Raw genomic sequence first — 8,082 nt, 5'->3', positions numbered from 1 at the left:
ATAGATTATCTGTTTTTTTCCTTGTTTTGAAGGCTGTTTTGGGATAAATTGCTTCAATTTAAACCATACAATGTAGTCCTAGAATTGCTCCACTTATTCCCATGAAGTATATGTTTAGAATGCAAGTTTTCCTCCAAATTTTAGAAGTCTTATATGAATGCACTATGTTTGGCTCATTTGTGATATTAATAATTCTGACTGTCTTTATTTCAGCAATAAATACAATGACTATGATACTGAAAAAATAAATTAAATTATTTTAAAATTCTTATTACGTTTCACAGCTGGCAGAGATGGTCCATCTCCTGAGAACTGGGCCTGGTGACTGCCTAATATACCATCTGTATCTGGCCAAAGTCAGGCCATCAGGCTCCCCATCAACTTGCATGCAAAGCTGCCAGAAGATGAGGAATAATTTACTTCACATTGTAGCTTGTCTTGGTTTCAAAACTTGTATTTCATTTTGAATCTGAATTTTTCTGGCTTTGGATTCCTGCTATTAGTTCTTTCCTTGTGCCTGTCCCTGCTACAGCACTGATGGTCTGACCAAAGCAAGCCCTTTCTTGCTGTCTGCCCTAATTTTAAATTACGTGGCAATTCCAGCATCAGTTTTAACAATGCTATACACTGAGATAAAATAATCTCTTTGTTACTTCCTTATTTCATATCCAGGAATTACGTCAGCCCTTTTGCTGCAGTCATATACTGAGCTACTTGTTAAGTTTTGACTCCCTTAATTCTCTATGTTGCCTAAGAGTTATCACTTTTAAATCCTTTACAACGTTCCTACTTTTAGGGAGATAGTTTTTCATGCAATTCTTGCTCGCTGCCTTATTCTTACCACTGTTTATTGCACTGACAGTGCCACATCATTTCATGTTTGATCAGCACTGATTTCATATTTACTTTCCAGGCCATTTAGGAAACTCAAGGAGCCTCAAAGGAAACCTCAGTTTTCAAAGACAATTGTCTCACTGACAGCTACTTTGAACCACTCATCCAGTTCTTGACGCTCTGAATCTGCACTTTATTGCATTATAACGTAATTGTTTTTCTGATCATTACCATGTGGTGCTAAGTCAAGCACTTAAAAAAATTAGCACAGCTATGACATTATCTTCTAACATCCACGCCTGTAATCTCATCTCATCTAAGGTTTCCCTGATGAGACCTATTTTTCCATTAGACTTTGTTGACTGGCACACATAATATTCCAATGCTTCATTTAATTGTTAGCCATTCTCTCGCATCATTACTTTTCTTCTTGTCATCATCTGCTCCTCCCCACAGCTGAAGGTATGAATGCCCCAGTGAGGATGGGCGAGTCAAGGTCCATGCGGGTACAGAAGGCTGTACAAGCCTATGCGCAACAGGCAATTATCATTAACAAAGAGTCCATCTATGAATTGGCCAGCTGCTGTTATACAGATGATTTGGATGAAGATGCATAGATGATTAAGCAAGCTTTCCATGATCCAAAGCAGACTGGTTTTGCTCAGGGGACCTCATTCCTTTCCTCACCCATGCAATCATCACTGCTTAACTGCAGCTCAGTAGCACCAAAAGAGGTGGGCTTCAGGATGTCCCTGAGGAACTCTGTTAGCACCCACATTCCCATTCCCACTATAGGACCTCTTGGAGAATTTACTGGCTGATCAGCCAGTAAGTACAAAACCTTTCTTTTATTATTACTGCTGTGACTGACCTGCAGTCAGAACACTGCAAGATCTCACCGGGGAGCAGCTTGCACATCACTCTCACAGCAGCGTCTGAGGGAACCTACGGTGATACTGACTTCCCCATCTTCTGCTGCGCCACGCAGCAGCAAGTTACTCTGGTGGAAGCTTCATCCTTTATACATCCCATGATTCAAATACAGACCTACTAGCAGCTGCACTGGCCTTTGTATTTGAAAATATTGGCATGATTGTCTAAACAAGGCTTGCCAGGGACTGATACAAGGCCAGGTAGTTTATGATTGCATGGGTCTCATTTTCACTTTTAAAAATTTCGACATAATCTTAGCAGTTCTGCCTTCCTCTGGAATTTCCCCAGTCTACCAGCATGTGTTTAAAGTAAGCACTTCTGCTTTTTAAAATTTTTTTCATTCTTAATACTGTTATAGCATATATCTAGTAAACAGACTTTTGGGGAGGGAGGTGTTGGCTTTTGTACCTATGACATTTAAAAACCTATTAACTTTATAAGCATTGGGTTTACCCTCTACTGTTTGGCTGCCCTGCTCATATTCTGCCTGTCATTATTTTAAATTACTACAAACAGCCTTCTACTTCCCCTGTCTTCCCTTTCTTTTTTAAAATTTAATTTCTGCTCCTGTGTATCCAGGTGATACAGAGAGCAGAGTGAAAGTTACCTCTTTATATTTCTTTTTTAAATTAAGGAATTGTGAATTTTCTAGCTCTAAAAGCTCTTCTCAGAGGAGTCCCAATTATGATTTCCACATTTCTTTTTGTAAGCAAAAAGTTTTCTTCCTTTATGAAATCAGCTGGTTAGACAGTACTAACTAGTAATGTTATTCTTCTGCCCATATTTATGTCCCTGATGCCCAAGAAACCATCTCCAATGTCATCATTCCTTTCAAGCGTTAATTCCAAAGCAGGATTGCCTCATGCTGTTCACTCTACTGTTTGTTTTAAGAAATGAAAGATGAGGCACGCCTGAAATTCAGCTGATAGTTCATAGCTGGTCTCCAGATCCTCCAATACCGACTTTCTAAATAGATGACTGTCACACCATTTCTTCTCCTTCTCCTCAACCACAAGCGCAGAATCCTGACAATTTCCTATGAAGAAATTAAAACTAATTTTCTGCTTTGAGTATTGGTCTTTTATTGACCCTCAGCAATGTCCCTTGCTTGGGTTTTGCAAGTTAAAATGATGCATTCAATGTTCTTTGTTGGTAATAACTCTGATACAAGTTACAGTGTCTTCAAAACAAGTTATAGGGTCCTGTTTGCACTTTTTCACTATCTTTATGTTTGTTAAACAGATATACCATATTATTTTTATATTCCAGCCACTCAAATTGTCCATGCAAGCTTCAGAGATGGTATTCATAGCATATTTCTTCTCATTAGTGATTTTTTTATTCCATTTGGTCATTTCTTGCTGTTAATATAAGTACAAAACAACATAGATGCCTTTGTAATATATTTATTCTCTCAATTCCCTCTTCTGATTTCACCGTGGTTGCCAACCAGCAGGACTAAATCTCATAAATGAAACCTTCAGACCACCTGCTGGAATAAGGACAAATGCTCCACAAAGACATGACCTTGCAGTTGTAGCAGCTGAGGACTCAACAATCCACATTGTGTCTCTTCTTCTGGGGCCTCTCGCCAGAAGAAAGGGGCTGCCACCGGCTCTACACTGCCCCTGAGCCTCAGCAGCCAAACTGTCTGGAGCAGAGCTGCTCTCGGGGCCCCCACACAGGGCTGAAGAGTGGGATTGTGGATTAACAGTGAAAGGACTTACAAAACCATTTCTCTCTTCCACACTGCTTTGAGGTTCTGTGTAGTTTCCACAGGTTGCCAATCTATTTGTTCCAATGTGCCAACAAAGAGAAATTTCCATATCTTACAGTCCTGGAGAATCTTGCTGTTATATACTGAATTTCTGTCCTAGAAAAAGTAGTACAACAGATTGTGTCTTCGTGGTCTTTTCTGAAAATTCTGAATAATTAAAATTCACATTAAAGGCCCACAGGAAATTAAACGGTGTGTGACAATAGTTACAGTCAGCCAAACATGGGAATACCTGGACTGAAGCTATGCCATTCTGACAAAAGGCATTCTTGTGCATGACAACATATCCCTCATGTAAATATTCTACATCTTAAATGTTTTATTTCCTATCATAAATATGGCACATCCACACACCATTCGGAGTGACATTGTCAGAGAACACAAGAACTATTATTATTATTATAGCTTAGTTATGAATACAGCAAAAACAGCAGCTATTTAGATGGCTGGCTTTAAAAATATACACTAATCAGTCAACCATATTCTAGACAATGGCCAAATTTTCCAAAACTGAGGCACATGGAGAAAAATTTTAGGTATGAATATCAGAGCAAGAACTTAAAAGAAAGAGGGGAGAGAAACCAAGGAAAAGTTTCACTTCCTCCTTATTCTCAGTCCAGATCATCATTCCCTCCCCTTTTCTTCTTTTCCTAGGGAATAGCAGAATCGCAATACAAGCATTTACCCAACTGCTTCTTTTGAGTCTTTCCTTTTGTTTTTTTCCCCAGATCTCCAGCATCTTTTTCTCTGGGCTTGTTCCTGAGCATGCTGATGCATCCCTCCGTCTTGCCCTGAAGTTTCACTCTTGCTTTCACCAGTGTTCCTTTACTAAAGGGTTGGAGGGATGTTCATTCCAGGGAGAGCAGGAGAAAAAGAAACAGTGTCAGAATATTTAGGGCCTGAACAGAGCCTTTGCTCCTGCAAGTGAAAACGCCAAGAGCAGGGGGTGGAGGAATGGTGGAGCACCATGCTGCTTGCTGTTCTCAGCACGCGTCCAGGATGCTGCTTCTCAGTCAGGGGATCTATCAGGATTGCATGGGGATGGAATTCAGCACTGCCATATGTATTATTGTGTATGTATGAAAAAGATAATGCAAATTAGCAAAGGATTCAGAACTGCTTATCCCAGGGACAAAGGATATTAACAGACAAGTCAACATGGAGAACTGAACTTTTAAAAAATAATAATCTTTTCCTTTATAATAAAAAATAACACTTGTCCCTCGCTGGTATCGTTTCTTAAGTAGAAATCAGATTCTATGTTTTACTTGTTTCTACAAATCAGAAACAAACTTCATGCTGCACAAAGCCTCCAAGCACTGAACCTGTCACATACATCCCCATGGGTACACGGACGCTCTCAGCAGTGAGTGAGTGAGTGAAAAGGTAACGTATGTTCAGAAAAGCCCCTCTGGGTCAAGGGTCACTGAATTATTTGTTCTTTCCTCTTCAGGTTCATGGGCTTTGCTCTTCATCTTTATGCTCCATCTTCAGAACGTGAATAGTCACCTTCCTTTTTGGAGGAGACCACACCTTTTTACTATGCTGACATTTCTTAACATGTGCTTACTGAATTACCATGATTTAAGCAACCCAAAGTATTGTTCTCACCCTAGATAAATATACCCACTGTATTTTTGATGGGTAGGTTGCTGTTACCTGTGATGCCATTTGGTGGAACAGTGGTCAGTGCCTCTCTGTCTAGACTGGATGTTTGTATCAGTCATGTTAGAAGCACAAATACACGCATTTCACTCTGAGCAATCTCTCTCTTCTGCCATTACTGAGACTACATCACTAACTTCGTTTTAAGGAACGTTTTTGTTGTTGTTGTTTTTCCGTGCTCTGATTTCTTGCTTTTATGGACATCTATACAGTTTCAAGGAGCCATTTGATCTTATAAAACTGTACATTATTAGGCTGAGATTTCCTACTATCTTTCTTTTCCAAGTAAATCTGATAAAATCAGAGCATTTTACCGCAACTATGACAAATTATGCTCAGAAATATTCTCCAAGGGAAAAAATGCAAACATAAGATTTACGTTATTTGCAAAACAACTGCCACCTTTATAATTTACATGAAACTCATAATTATCCCAGAAATCAGTTGTGTGTTGTCAATGGCATGGGAGATGTTCATGCTGTTGTAGGTTTGACCAACCAGAGTATCTCCTCTGAACAGCTACTACATGCACTTACGTTTATACTGGAATTAAGACATCTAATATTTTTATAAGGTGATCTAAAAAGCAAGACAAAACAAGCACATGATTTTCACTTTCAGAAATGACACAACTTGTGAAGTAAAAAGCTTGAGTAAAGCCTTACCAACAATGATAAAAGGTAATGGCAATGGATACAATGGTGCAGGTTGTTTTGGTATAATAACATACAGGGCATTGTAGTTTATTTGTGAAACAGAAAACACTGAAATATAAAATATTAAAATGCCTCAAAAGACATTTTTCATGCAGATGTAATCAGCAACACAGTTAAAACAAGGCATGTAAAAGTATTTTTAGGAAGCTATGTAAAAAGGAGAAGCACACCAAATTAAATGAAAAAGAGGCATTCTCTTCTCAAATATGCTGAAAGTAAGTACTTCCCAAATTAAATTAACACTATTAAAATAACTTTATAAGTGTCATAGTCAAACCTGCAGATTTTAATAAATCGTGTATCAGATTGCAGTGAATGTGACACTTCAGGTAGCTCTGACAGAATTTTCTCTTCTCAGCCAGATCGGCCTTTTAATTTCATTTAGTACTGGTGGCTGAAGCTCTGGAGGGTACAGGACTTCTCATACAAGAGAATCAGTCATCAACGGTTCCAGATGACAGAGAGGAAAACAGAAATGATGGAATACAGTAGCTACTTGCAGCAGTCTCCTGTCAGTGGGAAGATGCATCTTCTGACTCTGCACCACGGCAGAGGATTCTTGGAGAAATAGAGTCTGCCTGAATTGAGCTTCAGTTGGTGTCTCACACTTTGCTGTGCCCTCTGTTAGAAAAACAACGCTCACAGTTACGCTGTCCGGTGCATTCAGCACCTGGACCTCATACAGGGTGTCTCCCCTGTAGCCCTTTTCAAAACTTCAGCTCCCTTTGGAAGTTGGCCTGTATTTGCATCACAGTGTTCAGTACAATAATACACTTGAATTAAGACTGATGAAAAATCACTCATGCAGAAAGTATCCTTTTAACAAATAAGATGTAACTGACATATGGATCATTTCTATTCAAAAGAGAACCGAAAAGTACAAATCAGGTGTATTCTTCAGCATAATCCCGTGCATTTATAAAGAACGCTCACAGAACCTGCTTTTGTTGAAAGCAATAAAAAGCTACAAGGACAGGAAGGTTTTTTGATAACAGTTTTCAAGAAAGCCTTTTGCACAGCCTTGTGTCTCAGCAGATTCATTCACCACCAGTTAACAAGGAAAGTCTCAACCTGCTGGGACCTGCAAGCAGCTTGTGCTCAAAGCATTGATTTCCATTGTCTCCAGCAACCTTAATCCAAACCTGATTTTACCTCCGTCTATTCAGCCTGAAAGATGAACAACTAACATGCCAGCCAGTTTTACTGCCTGTACCGAGAAGACATGACTGACAGAAGCTAGCATTGCTTTCCAGCAAGACAGCAGTTTTATAGTAACCTGCTGAAACCACTTATGTGCTAATAAAACTGGGAGCTTATTTAAAGAAAAGATACTTCTAAAGATTGTGTCTGCATTGATTTTTTACCTTGTTCCATTTCCTTTATTTACATCTGGGTAAAACAAAAAGGTTTACTTTTTTTACATCTGGAGAAAATGAAAACCATCCATTTTGCACGTGAACATCAGCCTGTTCAGCAATGAGGCTTCTTGCTTCAGGAAATTTGCTCTTTGTTCTCCTGGACACATTCCCTGTTCTTTGCTCTATTCTTTCTCACACAACAGAGCATTAATACTATCCGACGGATAAAAGGGAAATTGCACTTTGATGCCTTTTAATAAGCATTATTTTTCTCACCACTAAATGGTCACTAGAGGGAAGGTGTGCTGCAGTAGCTTGGACTGGTCTGAGAGGATTGCTTTTAATTAAGGAACGATACCCAACCTTACCAGGCAGTTACCTAGTTTTTGAGTGCATGCAACATGACCAGACTCCTACAACCAAGGAACTCAAGAACATTTTTCTCGTGCCTTTTTCATTGCCTGCTCTCACATCGCTTGTTTTAAAGCATTTTATTATGGACTGGATTTCTGCAAACATTTCAAGACTCATCTAACGTAGCCCACGCGGATGGGGCCGCCGAACTTGGCACAAAACACGTGCCCATGACGTTTATAACGTTTGTTAGAGGCTTTGGCCTCCTGCTCAGAGGGAGAAGCCTGGCAGATCCCTTTGCCGCATGTCAAAGCCACACTACCACATTTAACAGCGAATTCACGTGCGCGCATCAATCCTGCACGGGTCTGTCTCCGCCGACGGTTTGTTTCTAGGCACGGTAAGGGCATTTGTTCCGCCCGCCCTCCGCCCCACGGCTCCCGCC

This window comes from Antrostomus carolinensis, unplaced genomic scaffold (genome assembly GCF_000700745.2).
Source record: "Antrostomus carolinensis isolate BGI_N321 unplaced genomic scaffold, ASM70074v2 scaffold4161, whole genome shotgun sequence".
Taxonomy (NCBI): domain Eukaryota; kingdom Metazoa; phylum Chordata; class Aves; order Caprimulgiformes; family Caprimulgidae; genus Antrostomus; species Antrostomus carolinensis.
Note: the sequence above shows the minus strand (reverse complement) of the source record.